Below are 19862 nucleotides of genomic sequence, written 5' to 3' on the forward strand. Positions count from 1 at the left end.
GCTTCAGAGTTAACAAAATCCGTTTTGTATATAAAACGTCTAAAATACAATAAACGCCTACATGTTGAAGCCGTGCAGTATATTACAATACGCTTCAGTGTTTCAATGGTGGTCGAGTGCTCGCAGAACCTACAGCATATCTTATCCTTCTGCCATAATGTTCTTCTCACGATATCATAACATTTCAGTAGACGCAGAGTTTGATGTTAATGCAGGAGAGAGCTAGCTCAGAGAGGTCCCAGGTGCAGTTGCAATGGCAAAGGGATTGGCATGGCGAGGGCAGCCAATGAGTGTGGACGGACTGTGTCCCTCCTCCCATCCATTCTCCCTCCTACCTGCCCTCCAATGCAATAGATTCAGCTTGCGGGTGTCGCTAAAACCCCCATTATCTTCTTCCACATTGATTCGGATTAGCAGCCCCTCTGCCCGCTTCATCATAAGAGGGGAAAGTGGGAAGTCGGTTTGGGGCGACCACAGAGGCGTTTGTTGTTGTGGTCGTGTCATATAACCAAGATGTCATTTGTTCCACGAGCTGAGTCTGGCATTTGGGGTTAAAGGTGCTATGGTGGAACGTAAGACTGTGTAACAGGGAAATGGTAAAAGCTAGAGCTGAACAGGATGGAAAATAGTGAAGTCTAAACCTTCCGTACCAGTTATACCAACTTCGGTCGGGTGATATTGTCTGTAAAGCGCTTTGGCCAAAGAGCTATATAAAACACCATGATGCCATCATCATACCAGATGGACTGCTGTCACTTAGCTTGAACCCTCGCTGCTTGCCTTACAACTAGGAGTCTTGCATTATTCGTTCCTTACAGTGGTCGTAGTGAGCGGGAGCGGTGCTCCTCTACTTTTTTAAATGACCTTCTGCAGCTCCTATACTTTTATTTTAAAAAGAAACCGTTCCGGAATGGTTTCGTTTTAAAATAAAAGTGTAGGAAGAAGTTGAAACTTGCACTTTCAGTGCAATGCACAGAACGTTTCCTTAAAGAGCAGGCACGTGTGTTTTGGGTTTTTTATTGTGCATGGGAAGGGGCGCGGCGATGGGGTTTGTGGGGAGTGGGTGCAGGCCAGTAGGGAACATAGTGTCACTACTTTTTTTTTTGTACATTTCGACCACTGGTTCTTTACCCTAAGACCGACCCTATCTGCTAGTCAAGACTGATCCGCCCTAGTTAGCATTAATCGCCACCCTATGCTCGCATTTCACCCATTCCCTCGGGCTCTCCAACTCCTTAGCTGAGCTCTAGGAGGCAGACAGTCGGTCAACAGGAAAAGAGCGCCTGTGGTCTTTCATGCTCCTTTGACTCAGCGCCTGCTTTTGTGGGAGCAGACCGGCCTGCGAAATGCGGTGTGCCTGGGTTGGCTTGGTTAGGAAACTCCAAGCCTGATCCACAGAAGCATTTTAGAATGGCCGAATCAGGCCCTCCTTCACTTGGAAGTTACTGCTCTTACCTCCGCCTGCCTCGTGGCTCAATGCCTTCAAAGGACCAGGGAGAACTATGGGCCTGGCTTCAGCAGAGCAGAGGGAGGCAGAATGATAGCAAAGACAGCAAAGGGGCGAGGGGCTGTGGAAGCTGCTAGAACAGAAGAGAGCAGAGTGGAAAGCGACTCGGTGAGGCCTGCATACGCGCGTACCCCCCAGCCACGAGCGCGCGAATTCTAGAATCCCTTCTGCCAGCCTCCCTGACACACCGTTGGGTATACACATCTGACATGGCACAAAAAAATGCAGCCTTTTTTTTAAGACATCCGCGTAGCGCGCACACACACACTTACTTCAGCCACTGTCTACGCATTACAGTTTAGGCCTCAATTTCTTCTCACTTGCTATAATATTGAAATGTGCTTTTCACCCCGCTCTCTCCTCCCCATAAAAAGGTGGATATACTATGAAATTTAGCGAGAAGGCATTTTGGCAACTGCATGGGGGAGACAGTACACGGATAAAGAAGGTGCCAATGGGAAACGCAAATCTCTTTCAGAGAGTTATACTGTATGGATTACTACATTTCGTTTGGACGATTTAACGCAGCACATATACAAATCTGCTTTCAAGTAGTTGCAAACAGTAGCAGAGAGGCTAATCCTCCTGCTAGCCAACGGCAAACTAATTTCAAAGTGAAAAATGAAAAATGCTTTAGTAGAGCACTTACGCCCTCCGCTGGTCATTTAAGGGTGTTGCAAATAAGCTTCCACCTAAAGCGTCAATTGAAAAGTATAGTGCCATATGGATGGTGTGGTGAAAAAAGAGCCTTCATCAGTTTTGAAGCACTTTGCAAAAAATAAAAGTGCCCAACATTTCATTTTTGTCGTCAAATCACGTAAACATATCCTTTTTTCCTGGTCCACGATTAGGCAAACGAGTTTACATGGAGTCCAATGGGTTCGCTAGGCACCCCTTCACCATAGAGAGTATAATCTATGTTACGGGGGTTTCGAGCGAACTCGCTGGACTCCACCCTATTTTCTTGTGGGCTCATTGCAGATTATAATTTTGTATTTTTTTTTTGTAGATCACGTCACTTCGTTTTTTTGTAGGCGAAACCCCATGTCAGTATCAAAATAAAAAATCTCATTTTTGATTACAGTGCCATTCCCACAAAGGCCTAGGATCATTGTTTTTAAAAGGGGTACCAAATAATGCTTGTATGTAAACACCCTCCAAAAACAGTGAACTGCAAAAGCAGTAAAGTGCCAGTGCCCCAATGCCTGGGTCCAAGCTTCACGCGCCAGCGCAAGCCCTCGCACCTTTACCAAACATATGAATTAGCAATCATCTGCACTGATGGGAGGGAAGAGAAGCCTGCCCGCTATCTGCACCTCTACTGGCCATTGCCTTCCGTGTATACTAAGAGGTCTGCATCACCACAGCAGAGAACTGCCCCTACACTGAGGGCCAGATTCTCAGCGGAGACGCCCAACTCACAAATGGCACCTGAATGAGAGAGCATCTGGCTCAATCTGATGCCCCCGCCCCTCTTTGCACAAAAAAGGGCATGTCAAAGTGCACCCCGAATTCACAAATGGAATGCGCTTTTAAATGCCCTGAAACAAGGGTCATCCTGTGCACCCTTTGAAACAGGCACAGGGGGAGGCATAACCCATGACAGGGTTATTTGGGATCCGGGCTAAACCGCGGCTGTTCCACTAGCATGGCCATCCCCCAAGTAGGGACGGAAATGCGTTTCTTTTTTTTTTTCTCTGAACATTTCACTGAGAGGGGCCCTTTAATGGCCCGTCTCTGTGAAATGCGCTCCAATCCGCTAGGAGGCTGCCATACGCTAGTGTTGGGAGCGTGCTCCTGACACCAATATATGCAGGGGGGGGGGACAGCGCACCTTTGCGCTACAGTCCAGCCCCCCTGGAACGCTCAGGTCACCTTTGTGAATAGGGTGACCTGAGCCTTTCTGCAAGCAGCGCAAATGAAACAAGTGGATTCTCTGTGCTCCATTCATTGGTGCCGTTTTTTGACAATTTGACCAAGTGTTTTAAAGTGCACGGATAAAGGGGTTAGTGCTGGTTTCTACAAGAAAACATGTAAAGTGATCTCCTTAATGACACATGCATCCTACAAGCTTTGCCCATACACAATAAAGTAGAAAGAGTAATTGCCCATTACTCGTTCCTGATCATTCACACTTGCCATGCTGTGCTGTGCTTTTGAAACTATACATCCAAACCAATAGAATAAACTAGCCGGTATGTATGTATGTGTACTGCAAAGACGCATGTATTACACGGGTCACATGTATCAGTATTGGTGGAATGGCCGCCTTGCATTCCCTGGACATGGATTATTTCAATACCCATTCGCTAATGGCCTCCAGGAATGCACATCAGAGGAAGCGTCAAGATTTACTAACCGCCCTTCTTATGCTTTTCCCAACCTTGATTTGAGCCTTTGAAGGCCCAGGCAGGACTGCTAATGTCATGTGAGCAGGAAGGAAGAGCAGGTGCCTCCTGATTCTGGAGCAGGGTAGGCCGGAAGAGCAGGCGCCTCCTGATTCTGGAGCAGGGTAGGCCGGAAGAGCAGGCGCCTCCTGATTCTGGAGCAGGGTAGGCCGGAAGAGCAGGCGCCTCCTGATCCTGGCATCAGCCCGGCCCTCGAGCAGGAAAGGCCGCTTCCACTGCTTCAGAAATCGTTACTCCAGCATCCAGCCCCTTCCCATGGGAGGGGCACAATTAAGAACAAGTGCATCCGGTTGGGAATCCAGTCCGGGGAGAAACGCTGAGAAGGCTGCAAAACCTGAATGAGAAGAGGACGGAGCGGTCCAAGCCGCAGCACAGCGCGTTGCGTCAACAATTCCCCACAGGGAAGCACTTCTGCCCTGACTGTCATCCGTCTGCTGACACCAGGCAAACCCCACTCTTTGAGGGGGGAAACTGCCCAAACAACCTGGCCGCTGCTCAGTCGAGTGGAGGGAGGCATGCTGCATTTTGTGACCCACGCCACCAGTATTTGAATCTCCAGACAGACAATGCCCATTGGGAGAGAAATACTGTGTGCCCTGGATGTAATTTGTTTGTAATTTGATGCTTAAAAAGGTGCCAAGCAATGCAACCTATGCTCTGTACACTTATGCATGTTCTGCTCAGTGCGAGTATACACCCCAGACCACGTGCAATGAATGCTCAGTGAGCAAGATGGGAACAGCGTGCTACACTCCAGTGGCCTAGGTCTCCGCCTGTCCTTTAAATTGCATGCCACAGTGGAAGCATTGCAACCTCAGACTTCCACTCCAGAGAACCACTGGCTGAAAACCAGCAAGGCCTTTGCAGCAGATGAACCCCATGCCATGTCACTGCTCTGCTAAGGCGGTAAAGGCAGAGCAGAAGCTGGCATTCCATTATCTGGTTTATACTTTGCTGGTGGGATTCCTTCTGATGAATTATCTGCGATGAGAAAAGGACACCGACATCTCGGATAGCCTCAGCTATTGCCAAGCTGCGCTCGGACCCAACGGGAAGTCTCCTCATTGAATACCTGTGTGTTGCTCTGCCATGCTCTATCAAAGATGGCCTGGTGGAACTGATGGGGAAACCCACGGCTTGGCTGCTTGATGCTCTAGGTCCCTAGCTAGGTACTGGAAACATTGAAAAAAGTGTTTGCTTAATTGTCCAACCCCTCCCAATACCCCCACCCCCCCCCCCCCCCCGGTGAAAACAAATCTCTTTGAAAACAACCCACATACTGAAAAAACACTTAAGACGACAGATTTTACACTTCCAAGGGGTTCTCCTAGTACTGAATGTATTCGTTTTGGCTAATAGGCAGCACTTTAGTCCCACCATATAAGGTATCAATATGTTTATAGATGTGTGTAGAAAGAGTGTTGGCATTGTCTAGGCAGAAATAGTCTTCAAGTGTCCTGGTGCTACATCGTTTGGTCACAGGGGGCATTTTAGGGCCATTATTAGTTTTGACTGATAGATGGGGTCACCTAGGGAGGCTGCATTATATTGGCTCATAAGTGGCACTTAGTGCCAGATTGAGGAAGCCAATGATACAGTTGGAGATATATGGGATGTGGCATGTAAGAGACTACATACTGCAAGGCCCTGGGAATGTCCAGGAGGGCATGATGGCAGGTGATGAAGAGGTGGGAGCAGGGAGACTACACTCCTCCCCTAGCAGTGCTCCTTCAGCCTTGCAGGCATCCCAGCACCTTTAAGCAAGGTTAAAATGGTTGACAGTTGTTTCCATGCTCACGTGTGTGTGACGTAAGGATTTACTGATCCACTTCTTCGTCATTCCACTTGCCTACATTCTCCGATCTATTTTAATCCTCTTCGCTTGTCTGCTCACCTTTTTCTCACACCATCTAACTCTATTGTAATTTGCCTTCATTTTGTTACTGCAACACTGAATTTTATGTATGCTGAGCTAAAGCTACAATCCTGCAATCCCGTTAGTTGTAATACTTCCAATCCTTGAACAATGCACGATGGGCCACACAATGCTGGAAGCTAACTTGCCCCAGCCTTGCATGGCCTATTGGGGATGCATGCTGGGGCACTGAAGGCCTAAATGCTCTAGAGGGTACTTTAGCATCACCCGCACATGTAGGCCTCCCTGGGCAGTGGTTAGGAACGCTCCAGCGCCCTCACGCACAGCCTCAGGAACCAGGAAGTTATCTCTGCATCCTGGTTCCTGTTAATGCTGCATAGGAGATGCAGGGCCTCCATGGAAGGCGGCATCATAACCGGGGCTGCCGGTAGGGAGAATTGTTTTTATTTTATATGTGTTGTAAGTGTCTGCGTGAGTGACTGGAGAAATGAAGGGATGTATGCAGGCATGTTCGAACGAGAGAAATTAATGAATGTTAGTGAACGCATGTGTGTGCTGGGGACTGGTTTTGTCTGTGTGAAGGGAATGGATGGGGAGTGGGGCTGCACTATCATGTCCTGGCATACCAACATCACAGTAAGGGTTAGTATTCCAAGACATGACATTGCACGTTTTAATGGGCACCCAGAGTAAATCAAATATGATTCATGACTGGTTTTCCACATCATGAATCATGTTTGCTTTACTCTTGATGCCCATTTCGTCATTATTTGGCAAGACCGACCTATATTGGTGGGCCAGTCTGGATGACTGACCTATATTGGTGGGCCAGTCTGGATATATTTTTTAGTGTGGAGTAAAACAATATATCCAGACTGGCCCACCAATGAAGGCCAGTCTAGCCATGTAATAACAATGGGAATCAAGCGTAAAGCAAACATGGTTCATATTTGTTTTACTCTTGATGCCCATTTTGTTATTTCATGGCAAGACAGCCCTATGCTGTTCTATCATTCTAGCTATATTTATTTACTTTGGCATGATATAATGGGCATCACAAGTAAAGCAAACATTATAAGTGTTATTACATGGCTAAACTGGCCTACTTTGGTGCAACCAGTCTGAATATATTTTCTAATAGGGCATGGCATTTTTTACTGGCATCAAGGGCAAAGCCCATGAAAGGAGTGTTCTTATGTTGTGAGACTTGACTTTATTGGTGCAGCCAGTCTTTACATGTTTTCTTATTGTCTCACACTGGAGGCCACTCCCTGACTCTGGGGGGAACTGGGGAATACAATAGGTACACAGGAAAAATGTTTCCAGCAGGAATAATTTAGCTCTGTCTACAAGTTAGGACAATTGCTATCAAATGTGGTATGCCTCTTTGAGGTTAAACCCATGCAGACTTAATGTCAAACAAATCATAAACACGTGTTCATATGGATCAAAACACTCAAATGCATAGTTGTTGTACAATAACCATTTTTATACATGTACTGTCTCAAAATGTAAAACTCTCTGCATTGTCCACAAGGCTTTCTGGGGCCTGTGTCCAAAATACCTTCAACTATCCCTCCGTAAATACCTCCACTCTCAAGCTCTTCGCTCCACTACCTCTAACTCCCGCAGGGTCAGTTGTTTTTCAAAGAAATGAGCTGTGGGTAGATCTCTGTCCTCGGCTGGGGCTTCCCTTTGGAACAGCCTCCCTGCCACTCTGAAACTTGAGGAGAACCATTTCCGGTTCAGGAAGCACCTCAAGACGTTCCTCTTTGCTTCTGCATTTGCCCCCCTTGTCCCCTGCTGATCTGTTTTTCTCTCTCGGCACTGTGCACCAGGAATCCCTCTGCTCCCCAGGCCCAGGCACCTGCTCACCCTGCCACCCTCCTGCACTGTCTCTGGGCCACGCCTTGCACTGGGGTCTGTATCTGTAACCATACAGTCCCACACCCCGCTTTCCTTCTGCACTTATCAGTTATACTGTCGGCTAAACCTTGCACTGCTTCTTGCTGGCTGCACTAACACCGTTAATCGGCTTATTTATTTATTTTATTTATTATTATTATTTAACTCCTACGGGACCACTGCCATGCGCCGCCACACCAAAGCCAATGGCCGCAATGCTCTCAGAAAGGTTGTTCCTTTCTCAGTAAGTAGTAAGCTGTCTTCCTCCACCTCATCTTCCTCAACAAATACTGTAACCACACAGCCTGATGTCTGCAGTCATTGGTGCGTTATAAATAAATAAATTAATAAGGAGGGCTATGGACCATTATCATCCATTGCAGCCCCTGAAATGGGGGATAAAGGCCATTAGCACCTCCTGGTCCCCAAAGCGGGAACCCAGGGTGCTAAAACATAGATTTTTCTTCCTATAGCGGGACGCCTGCGGCGTCCTGCTGTAAGAAGGAAGCAAAATCCTTTTCCAAGACAGCCAACATGGAAAGAGAAGGCGGGGCTCCATACACAGCCCCTCTTCCCTTGCCATGGCAGCCTGCAAAGCCCTATGAACATATTACCACAAACACTTTTTTTCCCAATCAAACCTATCCTACCTTCGAATAACTTTGCCACATAGCCAGTCCCAGGTAGACAGTGCCACTTTAACACCATTTTATGTCCCTAGCGGTCATGGCCAATAGCCAGATTGTCCGCGTCCCGAGACAATCTGGCTACGGCCCACGGCCACAGGCTATATACCTCAGTCACCAAAGGTATATGACAATTTTTTGTACCTACATTATTACACTTCTCAAAAAATAAAACACGGGCACATTTGCAAAACCATGCTTTAATGTCCTTGCCAATGCTCCTCACAAGTTTGCTCGAAATCCGCCCATGTTTTATTTTTTTTAAAGTGTCAAAATGTATGTACATACAATAGTCATATAACTTAGCCCCCAGTTGACAAAATCCATGCAGTCTTTACACAAACATTGAAGGTTGGGTCTATAATCTTTCTGAAAACTTTTGTCCTCCTTCGTCAAATAGCAACAAAGTTATAAGCCATCTAAAATTGTTGAGACCTCCCTCTAATTTCGCCCCTCTTGAGAAAATCCCACCAAACTTTAGAAAACTATTTATATCTAGATCCAAAATTGTTTTGCCAAATGTGCAGATTCGTCAAATGACACCACATTTATATGCCTTTACAATATTTTGGGACCCCCACTCTAATTTTACCCCCTCTTGACAGAATCCCACAAAACTTTGCAAAACCATTCAGGAGTAGTTCTAAAATAACATTGCAAAATTACATGTAGTTTCATTGAGTGGCGCAAAAGTTATAAGCCATCCAAAAACTGCTTTTCCCCAACCTTTTAATGCAGAAATAGGTACAGATGTCCTAGGAACACCACAGGACTGCCCCAGGGCATCTGGAGTGTTCGCAGACTTTCGGGGGGTGAAACAACCCGTGTTTTGGCTTCTTATGGCCATATCCAATCCAATCCTCATCCCCCCCCACATCCCCCGAGATTGTTTATTGAGTTTGACAAGTGCAATGCTGCTTTTTTCAAAAATGTTTTTACTGCGCTGTCCGGGGACCCCAAAATAAACCGCAAATCCAAGATGGGAGGCGTTTCAGGAAAAACGACGCATTTCAAGTTTTCTCACCACCCAATCAGCGGCCACGTCCTGATGTCCATGGACCACGCAAAAGTCAGCAAATTTTCTGGCCAATCAGAGGACCGAATAGGGAAGTGAGTTCGCGGAACGGACATAGATATCACTAATTTTTTTACCTTAAGTTTTGGTCGTTTAAAAAGAAACTACTGGACGGATTTGCACGCTTTTGGGACCAAGCCGCCGCTCCTGCCATAAATTTGGTGAAAATCCATCCAGCGGTTTGGGCTGTAGGTGCAACCGAATTTTTTTCCCATTATATCTATGGGAAAAAAGAAATTTTGGGACCCCCCTATAACTTTGCCCCCCACTTGACCAAACCTCACAAAACTTTGCACAAAAAAAATCAGAGTAGGCCATATACTTTCTTTGCAAAATTTGGTGAGGATTCGTCCAGGGGGAGCAAAGTTATAAGCCGCCCAAAAAGTGTTCTTCCTATGGGTTTAGCAACTTAACCATAACTACATGGCTGCCACCACAGGCCATGTTTTTATATATATATATATATATATATATATATATATATATATATATATATATATATATATATATAATATACACCCCCCCCCCACCCCCAAGAAAGTTATGGTGGATTTAAAAAGGTTTAAAATACTAAAATACGTTGGAAAATTCTCCTGTGCACTCTGTGTGACTTGCATCTATTGGAAAAATTACCAGCCACCACTGTTGGAAATTGGAAAAAAAGAATATACAACAGAATTAAGTCATGCGAATCTTGTAAAACGAAAATAAAATGTTCGGTCGTCTTTTAAAATGAACTCTAAAAAGCAATCGCGTTTTAAAGATGTGCCAGGAGAGGGCGCCCAAGACTGTAATATTATTCCTTAAGTAGTTGACAGTAAACGGACACCCGTTGTACTGTGTGGTATTTTGCAAATTACACGAAGAAAGCAGACACTTGATGTCTGCTTTTCAATTGATTTGACATAATTTAGCAAGCAAACGGAAGCCAACGCTGAGAAAATCAACCTCACAGCTTGGTTAATATGGCTTGCCAAAGACCAACCAAAGAGGGAAGCAGACTTTGCCTAGATTCAACCAGCAGGCTGTCATTAACATTAAGAAGCTGCCACCAATTGTGTTGTCGAGTTAGCTTAGTGACCAGTGAGCACGAGTCACGTCATGGCATAAGATCCTTTCATCTAGAAGGAAGTGACATCACCACGCTTTTCAGAGATCAATCCGTAACTGTGAATTTCTACGGCTGAAAACGGAGAAATGTCATGTGGCTCCAAGGCTCTGCCTAGCTCGCATGCGCCCGGAGAGACACGTCGCTGGCAGTGAGAACAGATGAAGGCAGGGTTGCGTAGCCAAGAAGCGGAATGCCCTACAGTGAAAAGCAAAAAGAGTGCACGCAAGCTCCAGAGACTTTTGCAAAGAGCAATGAGGGCAAACGGAAAAAAAGATGGGACATTAGTACCCGGCAACGCAAATCCACAGGATACACTTGGTGTGGATTGGCTTGTTTCCGAGCCATAACACAGTGTAATCCCGTTGGCGCACGCACGTGCTTCACGCGGCGAGTACACTGTTGTCATCGTCTTCTTTTTTTAAATTTTTTTCAGGCGACCATGGAAAGGTGAAGGGCCACACGTAGTCCCTTCTCCCTTTTTCGAAGGTGGCCATTTTTTGTGTTTATTTTTTTATTCAATGTAAGTGAATGGCCGCCATGGAAAGGGAGAAGGGATTACGCGTATTCCCTTCTCCCCTTCCATGGCAGCCATTTTTTTTGTTTACTATGGCCGCCACGGAGTCTGCAGCTGCCATTTTTTTTAAACTTTTTTTTCGGCCGTGAAACACAGCGCCTCTCGCAGCCAGGGAAAAAAGACATTAGCACCCCGGTCTAACGCTCGAACCTGTAACTATGGGCCCCAGGGGCAGTACCTTGGATGGTAATGGCCCGCCGTCTCGGTGCTTATTGCCTCAATATTGGTCAGCCAATGCAAAATGCACTCGAAAGATCAGCCAGCTACAACCAATGGCCTGATAAAAGCAATCTATGCATAGGGGTTACCAGAGGCAGGCGCTGGCAGAGGAGGTTATACCCCAGTGACTGCTACATTCGCGCGCACAGCTGTCAGTAGCATGCTCCCCAGCTTCCAAGTGGACACCGCAAGTGGCAGACATGGCATAATGACTCAGGCTGATTTTTTCACTAGTACCTCTTGAATTGTGTCACTTCGGGGGCAGTAGTGTTGTAATAATATAAGGTGTCATTTAAATTCTTACACATGACAGGCTCTACAAAATGTTTTTAAGTGTACTAAACACACATGAATGACTATATACAAAACAATCTCCTAATCTGGCAACTGTGAGCAGCAGAACATCTATATATTTGAAAGCAGCCAAATGAGCGTGCTCAGGAAGGCAGTCTACTAAGCACATTGAAAGTTATAACTGTTCAGTTAGCAGACAGGAGGGATCGTGCTTTATCCCTGAAAACCAGGAAGCCATTAAAAACACGTACAGTAATGGCACCTGCTGCCAGCATTGTGTGCACTTGCCTCAAAGGATGTCACAACTGTTTCCCGGAAGCAAAGGGTAAAGAAACAGGTTACACTCACTCACCTGAAAGAGAATAAGGGCCTATGTTACCACTGGCTGTCTTAAGCATGCACTCACTTCCTTGGGCCTACATGTGTGGTGTGACAGAGCCTGGGGGGGCTAAAGGCTTAAAAAAGAAGCTCTACGAGTTAGAGCGGGCAAATGTGTGACTGCCACTCCTGGCCCAGATCCTGATGCCACTGATGAGGAGGAAATGCAGCGCATCTCTGAAAACTGCCCTATACATGGCTGCCACTCTCGAGTGCTCTAATCATGAGCGAGCATGCTAGCCTTGGGGTCACCTCTGCGGGGCTGCATTCTCAAAAACGTTCATTGCTCACTATTGTCGGGTCTCCCCGTCCATGGGCTTCCTCGTGCCATTGGTGGGTGCACAGCATACGCTGTAAACATTTGTATATCCGTGTTTTACAGTTGCCTGGAAAAACCTCCACGCATCTTCTCCGTCATGAAGACAAGTCAGAAGTAACCGCCCCCCATGAGCTCTGGCTCATGCTCGTATCCCCTCAGTGAGTGGTTATGAGGCAGAACTGACGTCTCTCTCACCTGTTCCCCTACCCTCTGGGAACATAGATGGCTCATGTGTGTCCCCTTCTTGCTCTGGGTATACAGATGGGTGCTGGGAGACACAAGCAGGGTTGGATTGGCCCCTCGGCCTTTCGACCCGTGGCCGGGCCGAAATCGTCCCTGGAGAGTGGGGGCCGGTTTCTGGCCATGCCTGGGCCGGTTTGGAATTTAATTTAAAAACAAAAAACAAAAAATTCAAAAAGCCTTTTATCCTTCTTAGGTCGATACCAACACAGGTTGGGTGATATTGTATGCATATTTGTCCTATAAAAAAGAGCTTAAGGGTAAGTGCTACACAATAAGATATTATCACTTGGCCTTGGACCTCTGCTTGGATTCACAGTAATGTAGTGTACTTAGGATCAATGCTATTTGATGACACTTCCTGTTTTGTCAAGGGGTGAAATGTCGCTTTTCATCGTTTCCCGGGTTGTCACTTTGGAGTGGGGGTCAGATGACATAGCTTCCGGTGATGTCATCAGAGGTCAAGTGTCGTGAGGGGAGGGGTGGGCCAATTTATTTTGGGTGACCGGGCCTATTTCTTGTCCCAGTCCCACCCTGGACACAAGGGAGCATAGGTGACAGCACGCAGCATGGTGATAACACCAGTAGTGGAGACAGCTTTTAGTGCGGGGGGGGGGGGGGTTCGGTGGATAATAAGGTGCCAGCGGGAAGCTAGAGGGCGCACTGTGCTCCCCGGGGACTCAGAGAGGGGCCACCCCCCTCCCCGGCTTCGCCACTGGATGATACACAGATCTTAAGTAATGTGGATGTGCTTGGAAGGCTCATAAAACAGAGCCAGTCTGTGTGAAGTCTGATCGAGCAGTAGCTGACAGCTTAGGGTGACCAGATTTTCCGGACAAAAACCGGGACAGCCAACAACATAAAAGAAGGGCTCCTCCTCTTCCCCATCCCCTCTTTAACCTGATCCCCTCAACCCCCAATTTCCACAGTATCTGCATCAAAATTGTGCGGCTTTGAGTGTTGATAAAAGCACATAAATAACGAGCATACTGTATTTGAAGTAATACTAAATGAATTATGTATTTTAATGTTATATTTGTACAATGAGCTTGATTGTTATTGGTATTTAGTGTCAAAAAAGTGCGCATCTCTACTATAACACTTTTTAAAAAAAACTGTACATATTAACAAAGGTTCTTTTGCTCTGTTTGATATTACTATGTACTTTCTTCTAAGCCTGTCATTGTGGCACAAGCAGTTAATACATAAGGCTGGTACCTGAAGGGTTGGGGGTTTGAACAATGAGCAATGAAAAAATGACAATATCTAATAATGTTTATTTAGTTGATAATTGTTTGTGATATAAAACAAAAAAACGGGACTGTCTCTCTTCCCTTGCCCAAAACCGGGACAGGGTTTTCAAAACAAAAAAACACTCGGAACAGCGCAACATAGGTTGCAGTCCTGGCAAAAAAACCAGGGTATGTGGTCACCCTACGAATGCTGTGCATTTTGTGCACTCATTAAGAGCCTGCACCGCAAATCGGAGCACCATAATGTCAGCACACGATATGACTCTTGCGAGTTGGAGCTACAATCAGAACCAGGACACAATATAAATGGTAATTTCGGAGATTGACACCAGTTCTGCCAGGTCATGGTCTGGGGTGCGGCCGAATTCCCGTAAAGGGGGAGAGAGGTGACACCCCAGCCTGAAATACATGTTTTTTTTTTTATGGATTAAATGGTCAGTTCACAGGGTCGGACTGGAGTATAAAACTGCCTCGGGCACCAATGAAAAAGTGGCCCACCATTGCAAATGGCAATTCATTCCTTTAGTGACAGACTGTTTAAATAGTACCCAAGGGGGTGTTTTGTGTTAAAATGTAAGCAAATCGTGATATTTAAAGAATATTTATTTAGCAGCAATGGTCAAAACTACTAGTTGTATAGTGAATTAACTGGCCAAAAATGGCCCATTTTGATAAAGAAAAACGGGCCCACGCAAGCATTTTGCATTTTTGGTTCGGGTATTGCCCTATTGCTCTATAGGACAGTCCGAGCCTGGTGGCTCATCCATAATGGGCGAGGGGGCGTCGACCCAGTGCCCCCCCACCCCCCAGCTATTATGGAGGATCTAGCCCAGTGAAACACTGAGCACTCTGTAAGCTGCTTTTTCCAGCTGAGGGAGTGCTCCTAGGCTGGCTGAACTGTCACATGGAAACAGTGTTTCCCTTTGACAGTTCAGTTCCCCAGCCGCACATGCTCAGGGAGCCATGCAAGGCTGGGGGCGTTTTGCTTCACAAGCCTTGCATAGCTCGTTGGAAATGTTGGCTGGGGAACTGCATGTATATGTGCGAGGAGGAGCTCCTTGCACATATGGACAGAGAAGCCTGGAGCGGGACGTTTCAGCACCCACGCACAGGCCCCTGCACGCATATGCAGGAACAAGGAAGCTCTTGCTTCCTGATTCCTGTTCATGATGCAGCAGGAGCTCGAGCATTGGGGAGGAAACTTCAGGACCGGGGCATAAGATACGTTTATGTTCATTTATTTTTTATTTAAATATGTGTATGAATGTGTGTATGCGTGTGTTATGAGTGAGTGTATGATAATAGGTGCTTGTGTGAATGATAGAGTGATTGCTGTGTGAATGTGTGTGTTTGTTTTGTTCCGTTGAGTTGATTTTGGCGAGTGGGAGGTAGAGGGGGGAGGGCTGTACAACAAAGGCATTTTAAAAATGCCTTTGTTGCACAATCCCCCTACCCACCTGCCTAAATCAGCTCTCCTCAGGCGATGTGAAGCCCAGCAGACAGGGCCGACACTTATTTACTGGACATCTATCATAGCTGTCCACTCAAAAATACCATGCCTGCCCCGTTACCACCCCACCCCACACAGCGCCAATTGCAAACTGTTTGGCTTTTTACACAATAATTTTTTTAAGTGTGCTCTAAAATGCAACATTTTAACCCATTTTTAAAAAAAGAAATCCTGGGGGGGAAACCCCCCCTCCCGCAAACCCCACTTGATTGGTTCAGGCTCTCTCGCGGTGCTTGGTCACTTTGGCATATCTGGGGAAAAATTTCTGCCCCGCCACTTTAAAAAAATCACCAGCTGTCGCTGGCACTGAGACTGTGCCAGGAGCAGGGTGGGGGAGCACAGGAACTGTGCTGGGAGCAGGGTGGGTGGGTGCCATGGGATAGTGGTAGGAGCAGGGTGGGGAGAGCCCAGGGACTGTGGTGGGGAGAGCCCAGGGACTGGGTAGAAGCAGGTGGGGGGAGCCCAGGGACTATTCTGGGAGTAGGGTGCGGGGACGGTGCACGATAGCTCATAGCCCTTTGGATTTACTGTCCATTTGGCATTTTTCGGGGGGTCCGACCTGCCCACATGTTGCTCGGGGGGGCCAGGCCTAAAAAGTTTGAAGACCACTGGTCTAGAGTCACCCCCTGTTCATAGCCTGCATTGCAGAGGAGGTTTTACTTAATGCTGAACATGTTAATTGCTGCAAGCATCTTACAATGAGACTCCTGTCACCTGCGCTATCTGCAGATGACTAGTAACTGAGTGGATAGCTCATGGGCTAAGTGGTCGCCTCCGACATGGGGAAAAAGCCTGGACTTCACAACTTCACAGACGTGTAAGCCTGGTTGGGGCGCCTCAGTCCTCCATCTTTCCACAGTCTACAAATAAGGCAGCAGGACAATGTATAATAGCAGCTGTGATAACAGCCCTTAGAAGTGGGAGAAATCTGGCATGAAGCACTATTAAAAAACAGATCTGCCTCTAAAATGTAATGGAGTTGAAAAGATTCTGCATGAGATCCTACATGCGTTAAATAGCATGGCGTGGTTTGGCCTGTCTTTGTGCGAAAGCATGTGCCTCCTCACCCCCCGCACCCCCATACACACAGTGCAGAAGCTTGTGGGAGTTCTGGTGATTACCGCCACTGCAGGGAGCTATAATCTATTTATTTTTGCAGCAGTGGCATAAATGGTTGGGATGCCTTGTCATTTTCTACGGGTACCAAAGTGCAAGAATATACGGTTACAGTGGCAATGGTGGCATATACTGAGACAGGCCTCACGTTGGGCTTAACCTGGATGAAGGTGTGCTTTAGAGGGGCAAATCCGAGTGGGCGTGAATGTACCCAGGGTGGGACTTGGATATTAACTTTATATCTATGCCGCCGTCAGAACCACTGGATGCTTTGTGCCTTCTAGTCCTGGCGCTGCTTAAAAATGGTTTCTATATAATTAAACTGCATTTTTTACAAAAAAAAATAAATGAAAGACTGCATGTTCATGATACACTGTATGTCTTTAGATGGGAGCAAATTATCTGTTTGAAATTTTAAAAGATCAATATTCAATCGATGTGTCCCAAAGGATAAATTTAACACTTGTTTTGTTTAATCAGAGACTTCGAAAAGTGTCAAGTGAATGCGTTTCAACGAATGTACAGACCAAAAAAAAAACTCCAATAACAGGTAGGGCGGCTTCTGAGTGACATGCAGTGAGCAGCATTCACCCACACCCCATCCTAAAAATACTACCTGTGAAAAAAAAGCAACCACAAGAAGGTGGCGAGCATCTTCAGCTTGCCGAGCAGGATTCCTCCCTGGACCTGTAACCTAGTTTTCTGCCTGCAGTTCCTCATTCTTCGCGGCACAGGTTTGGCCTCTGCATCCCTAGCAGCAGAATGACATGTAAACTGCGCGTACACTTCAGTTTTCGATGAATTAATGCTGCAAAACATGTCAGCTCCTGAGAAGATTAATCCCTGAAACCAGACCATGAAGGAAAGGGACATCGCCTTATGCCTTTGGGGAAGTTTCGCTGAGGCTTTCCAGTATCTAGTCAATCTCTTTTTTTCTGGGTTTGGGCGCGTTCTTTTTGGAACGCAACCAGGCAATCAGCAATCATTCACAGGGAGGGGAGGATGGAGAGGTGCACGGAAAACACAACCTGCTTTGGTGCATGTATGTGTGGGACAGCTAGCAGCCCGCGGGCGGACCCGCTTACAGGAACGTCAGGTGCTGCTCCGCCGACCCGTGCCTAACAAAAGAGGAGTGGTAGGGAAGGGTAGGCCTCACGTCAGTCAAAAGCTCATACTTAAGTGAGCAATAGGTGTATCCTGTTTTTCAAGGTGCTGTTTACCATGCCGACGATGCAAAGCATGACTCCTGATGTCAAATTATTCCCAGCTACCTGCTGCGGCAGATTTTCTCCCTTTTCTAGCGTGAGGGAAACCCTACCCGAGTAAGCCATCACTGAGAGAAACCGACAGCACCATGAGGACACCCTGTCCAAGTAGACCTTCACTGAGAGAAACCGATGCACCATGAGGACACCCTGTCCAAGTAGACCTTCACTGAGAGAAACCGATGCACCATGAGGACACCCTGTCCGAGTAGACCTTCACTGAGAGAAACCGATGCACCATGAGGACACCCTGTCCGAGTAGACCTTCACTGAGAGAAACCGATGCACCATGAGGACACTGTCTGAGTAGACCATCATTGAGGGAAACCGACGGCACCATGAGGACACCCTGCCCGAGTAGACCATCATTGAGGGAAACCGACGGCACCATGAGGACACCCTGCCCGAGTAGACCATCATTGAGAGAAACCGACAGCACCATGAGGACACCCTTCCGGAGTAGACCATCATTGAGGGAAACCGACGGCACCATGAGGACACCCTGCCCGAGTAGACCATCATTGAGAGAAACCGACAGCACCATGAGGACACCCTTCCCGAGTAGACCATCATTGAGGGAAACCGACAGCGCCATGAGGACACCCTGCCCGAGTAGACCATCATTGAGAGAAACCGACAGCACCATGAGGACACCCTTCCCGAGTAGACCATCATTGAGGGAAACCAACGGCACCATGAGGACACCCTGCCCGAGTACACCATCATTTAGAGAAACCGACAGCACTCTGAGGACACCCTACCCGAGTAGACCATCATTGAGAGAAACCGACGGCATCATGAGGACACCCTGCCCGAGTAGACCTTCACTGAGAGAAACCGATGCACCATGAGGACACCCTGTCCGAGTAGACCTTCACTGAGAGAAACCGATGCACCATGAGGACACTGTCTGAGTAGACCATCATTGAGGGAAACCGACGGCACCATGAGGACACCCTGCCCGAGTAGACCATCATTGAGAGAAACCGACAGCACCATGAGGACACCCTTCCGGAGTAGACCATCATTGAGGGAAACCGACGGCACCATGAGGACATCCTGCCCGAGTAGACCATCATTGAGAGAAACCGACAGCACCATGAGGACACCCTTCCGGAGTAGACCATCATTGAGGGAAACCGACGGCACCATGAGGACACCCTGCCCGAGTAGACCATCATTGAGAGAAACCGACAGCACCATGAGGACACCCTTCCCGAGTAGACCATCATTGAGGGAAACCGACAGCACCATGAGGACACCCTGCCCGAGTAGACCATCATTGAGAGAAACCGACAGCACCATGAGGACACCCTTCCCGAGTAGACCATCATTGAGGGAAACCAACGGCACCATGAGGACACCCTGCCCGAGTACACCATCATTTAGAGAAACCGACAGCACCCTGAGGACACCCTACCCGAGTAGACCATCATTGAGAGAAACCGACGGCATCATGAGGACACCCTGCCCGAGTAGACCATCATTGAGAGAAACCGACGGCACCATGAGGACACCCTTCCTGAGTAGACCATCATTGAGGGAAACCGACGGCACCATGAGGACACCCTGCCCGAGTAGACCATCATTGAGAGAAACCGACGGCACCATGAGGAGACCCTGCCCGAGTAGAACCTGATTGAGAGAAACTACCAGCACCATGAGGACACCCTACCCGAGTAGACCATCATTGAGAGAAACCGACGGCACCATGAGGACACCCTGCCCGAGTAGACCATCATTGAGAGAAACCTACGGACCATGAGGACACCCTTCCCGAGTAGACCATCATTGAGGGAAACCGACAGCACCATGAGGACACCCTGCCCGAGTACACCTTCATTGAGAGAAACTGACGGCACCATGAGGACACCCTGCCCGAGTAGACCTTCATTGAGAGAAACCGATGGCACCATGAGGACACCATACCCTCATTGAGAGAAACCGACGGCACCATGAGGACACCCTACCATCATGGAGACAAACTGATGGCACCATGAGGACACCCTACCAGAGTAGACCATTATTGAGACAAACCGATGGTACCATGAGGACAAACCTACGCGAGTAGACCATCATTGAGGGAAACCGATGGCATCATGAGGACACCCTACCCTCGTTGAGGG

General features: G+C 47.4%; 1 protein-coding gene across 4 annotated transcripts in view; it reads right to left on the reverse strand.

Moving 5' to 3' along the window:
• GRHL1 (grainyhead like transcription factor 1) overlaps window positions 1-19862 on the reverse strand; it is a 76141-nt gene that overhangs the window by 25721 nt on the left and 30558 nt on the right. The window lies entirely within an intron of this gene.

This window comes from Ambystoma mexicanum, chromosome 4p (assembly GCF_040938575.1).
Source record: "Ambystoma mexicanum isolate Mex_15411 chromosome 4p, UKY_AmexF1_1, whole genome shotgun sequence".
Taxonomy (NCBI): domain Eukaryota; kingdom Metazoa; phylum Chordata; class Amphibia; order Caudata; family Ambystomatidae; genus Ambystoma; species Ambystoma mexicanum.